This window comes from Macadamia integrifolia, chromosome 10, assembly GCF_013358625.1.
Source record: "Macadamia integrifolia cultivar HAES 741 chromosome 10, SCU_Mint_v3, whole genome shotgun sequence".
NCBI classification, from domain to species: domain Eukaryota; kingdom Viridiplantae; phylum Streptophyta; class Magnoliopsida; order Proteales; family Proteaceae; genus Macadamia; species Macadamia integrifolia.
Window position 1 is genome coordinate 2,409,462 of NC_056566.1, and position 4,740 is coordinate 2,414,201.

A 4,740-nucleotide genomic window follows, 5' to 3' on the forward strand; every position below is an offset into this window, starting at 1 on the left:
TTTTTTTTTTTTGTTCTTATAATCTCAATTTTTTAATCCCACTTATTTGGGAGAGTGTATAATAATGGCTAGCTTATATAAAGAAAAGTACTATAATTTATAGAGTATTGGTACATATACATAGACATACAAGGATGTGTGTCAATATTAAAAAGATATTTAATTGATTAGACTCTAAAATTTGACACGCGACTAATCTAGAACATGCCTCTTCTATCCAATGGTCATAATGAAAATGTCATATGTGCAGAATATGTGATTTTTTACATCTAGAAAAATAACATATAGTTGTGACAATAATAATTCTCCTTGTTTTTTTCCTTATAAATTATAATATTTTTTTGGGGTAAGACAAACTATAGATTTCAGTAGAGATATATGAGAGCTACGACGTAGGAATTATCCTCTTTTTTTTTTCTAATGGGTATCATTAGTTAATTTATTAATATTTTCTTCATGGGTCTAAACATCTGCCAAATGGTTTTATATTTTAGATTTTTAGTTGACACTCAATTGTTGTGAACATGTTTATTATTGTCCACATCATATTCCATATGAATGGTATGTGTTAGTCTCCCTTGAAAAATTAACTCCTTAAATATTATTTTTTTTTTTTAAAAAGATAAATTGAAAAATCAACTTTAACAATTCCAATTTAATCAATAGAATATAAGATCAGGGTTAGATAAATGACGAGCTACATGGCTAAAATGGAACCGGAAACTTGACATATTATTATATACCAATAGGTATATTACTTTATAAACCATCTAACGTGGTATAAATGGTGGATTCTTTACAAAACTCTCTCCCTCTCTCTCTCTCTCTCTCTCTCTCTCTCTGGAAGGGGGGGAGGGGGAGGGGGAGGAGTATTTACAAATGTACAGCATAGTTTGGCTTGCGAGAATCAATGACAGATAGAATTAAACCCATAAACATTAGTTAGCATAGATTTGTTGGAACATATGAGCAACGTGGGCATTGCATCCTCAATCATGATACTAGATTTGACACCTCCAGTTAAAATTAATAGAGATTCATTTCTACTAGGATGTTGAAGTAAATTTCCATGATGGGTATTTAGTCTGCTAAGTGAACCGAATATCAATAGATTCAATGTGAAAATAGTAGAATTCATTTTGAATTCTCACAATCCAAGCTAAATCTAAAATATCTGCCCTGAAATGTTAGATTTGTTTGTCCAAATATTGAAATTGGATCATTGCATGATAATTGGGTTACTCACAACGATATTGTCACAATATTGCCTTAACGTGTAGGCATTTTTTATGATCTCTATCTTCGTTGGTGGAGCAAAACACATCATCAATGGAGGTCTAACATACCCGCTCTGATACCATATTAAAGTTGTTGAGTCTCAATTAACACTGAGAGGGGATGAACCAGTGTGCTATATTATTATTTTTTTTCAACTATACCCTTGACGTGGCAATTACTATTGGCATATTAATAAATACACATAGCCTACCGATGCTGTCCAAAGCTACTATATATATAATTGTCTATTTTTTAATATTGTACAGAGCTCACTCACACAATTTGTATTACTACCTAAAGTTAAGTTGTCTCACAAACCCTACACAACAATCACTATCCCCAAACCCCAAATAGTTAGGACTCAGGTCTACTAGATGTACATACCCATCATGTAGACAAGCACTCTAATGGACAATATAATGCGAGCATAACTCCATTAACCTTAGCACATGGGCCTCAAGACTTTAAAACGCATTATGTCATGTTAAGAATGTTAAAGATTATTAACTAGTCCAGTAATCTCCCTTTGACGATATGGGATTAAAGTTTGCACACTCTTATCGATCTCCCAAACCCCTTGATACTTATCATATTATTGGTGGAAAAGCCTCACCGATCTCCTAAGTGGGTTTGATACTTGTTGTATTCTTAGAATTCCTAGGTGGGTCTGATACTTATTATATTTTTGGGTGTTACAAGGGCACAGCATCACCTGATACCATTTGTAATGCCCCGATCCAATTAGCCTTGGTACAATATTGTCCTATTTGGTTTATAGGTCGCAAGGCTTTATGTTAAGGAGGTTAGAAATTATTAACTAGCTCAGTAATCTCTCCCTAGATGATGTGGGACTAAAGTTTGTATATCCTCATTGATCTCCCAAACCCCTTGATACTTGTCGTATTCTTAGTGGGGATACCTCACCGATCTCTCAGGCTGATCCGATACTTACCGTATTCTTGGGTGTTACAATTTTAAAGTCTTGAGGCTAATGGATCAAAGAGGATAATATTATGTAAGATTAATAGGATTGAAACGTTACAACATGCCAGCATCGTCAATAACTTGGGGGCAAAAGGCAGAGGGCAGAGGGCAGAGGGCAGAGGGCAGTGTGCTCTTTTCGTGTACCTTACCTTTGGGTGTTTCATGTTTCAACAGGACGTTATTCTATTTCCTCTAAACATGATGGGTGAAAAACACCTACACATGAAATTTTTTATTCATTTTCTTAAAAAGAGAGAATATAATAAAAAAAAAATCAAATTTGATTCCAGTTCCGAGAAACATTTTCCTTGCAAATTAACGAACAAACGTGACTCAAGAATTTGCAGGGAAAGAAAAGTGGAAGATCCAAACTTAGCCCCATGCATTGCCTTGTGACTAATAACCGAAGAAATACATTTTTTTTTTTTTTTATAAATAATATTATTGTATATATATATATATGGACATGAGCTAGGCCATGACTTTTTTTTTTTTTTTTGGGGGTTGGGGGAGGGGGGGGTGTGGGTAAGATGGGCCATGACTTTAAGTGGCGGTTTCGTTTGGGGTTTGGTTTGCATTTTGTCTTTTCCTTCCGGTGGGTAAAGGGTATATTTTAGATATTTAATATTTTTCACCAACTCTGGAGACACCGACGTTTTCCTTCTAAAATCAGTGAGTTTAAGAAGGTGGTAGGTTCATAAAAAATAATAAAAAAAAATATTAAAAAAATTTTAATTTTTTGTTGGATATTTGGATTCGGGGATTTTGACTGCGTGCGCAGCTTACCAACCACACACCAGCCCCACCCTACACACCAACACATGCGTAAGCGTGATGTCAAACTCCCAACTCTCTCTTTCATACCATATGCCAACAGATCTGGTCCGATTGGATGGTTGAACCAGATATCCCAACCCATATATCAAAACAGACACGCATTAAATCGTTCCTTTCGTGTAAGAGTTGGAACCAAGTATCGATTGTTCTGACACTACTGATATAAAATTCAAGAGAGTGTGTCCATTTACATAGACTTATAAGTTAAGAGAAATCAAAATCTTATCAACCCACATCAAATATATTTTGTAACAAATGAAATTAATCCCCCCATATGATATAGAATCCTAATATATTCACAACATTATGTAGTAAAAAAATTAAACAAAGAATAGAAATGATGAAAAAGATGGGTGAAAGAAATGGAGTGATGGGTTTGGAGAAGTATAGGAAGTTGCAGTGGATCCATCCTTTGGACTATTATGCTTCTTACCAAGCAAAGGTTTGGTGGGGTGAAAATGATTTTTTTTTTTTCTCCAACAACTCTGAGGACCACTGTCCTTGTCATTGAGTAAAATTGTATTTCTCCATGTGTTGATTCCCATTAAGGGGTGTCAAACGTAAGACCATCCCGACTAAATCAATTGGGACCGCCTGTTTAAAGATCGATCATATCTGGACTATTTATTAAATGTGTCGAGTTTGAGTCTGATCCATTTATAAACAATCAATCTTGGTTTTATTACTTGGCCGGTTGAGCACCCACCCGAGACCGATTGAATAAGAACCGACCAAGACCGATCTATTGTGCATTGACCTGACCCTGACCCTTTTAATATGTGTGGAATTCCTATTTTACCCACCAAATTAAAGAATAAAATGTAAAGAAAAAGTAACCAAAAACCCTAACTAACTAACCAGTCTCCTTCCTCTTCGTTTCTCCTTGGCCCTTTGTTGTGTTGCCCGGTTGTGCGTCTCCATTGTCGCCATTTGAAGCATTTCTTCACTGTTCGCAAGAGTCCTTAAGATCAGATCATTGGAGAGAGGAGCAGAGGGAATGAAGAGAAAAATGATCCGTGGCACCGAATTGAGCGGACCAGCGGCAAGTTCCGTCGTAGGATTTGGTTGCCTGAGAATGCCAAGATGGATCAGGTGAAGGCTGCCATGGAGAATGGAGTACTCACTGTCACAGTACCAAAGGAAGAAGTGAAGAAGCCAGATGTTAAGGCCATTGAAATCTTCATCTTTAGTCGGTTTTCATGTAAATCAGTTTAAAGTAGACAGAAAAGACTAGAGAAGAAGGGCTTGTCAAAATAGTGAGGCACATGGATTAGGTTATTGGTTCATAATGAGCCAAATTGCTGATAGAATCTAGAGAAAGAAACGTGTGAAGCACTGCAATTGAAGGTTGGCTAATTATTTAGGGGTAAGGGCCTACAGGGGAGAGTCTATGAATGGGCCTCTTAAAAAATCGATTGAAGCTTGTTTAACACTAAACATGTTTGAATGGGTCTATTTAAAAATCGATTAAAGCTTATTTAACGTTAAACAAGTCTACAGCCCGATTAAGACCCGACTAAAGCTCGATTAAGGCTTGATTTTAATAGCCTAATTATAATTCAAGACCGATCGATCGAATATAAAACATATCATGCCCTCACTAATTAAGCCAGATTAGTTAAATGGGTGGACACGGTGCAG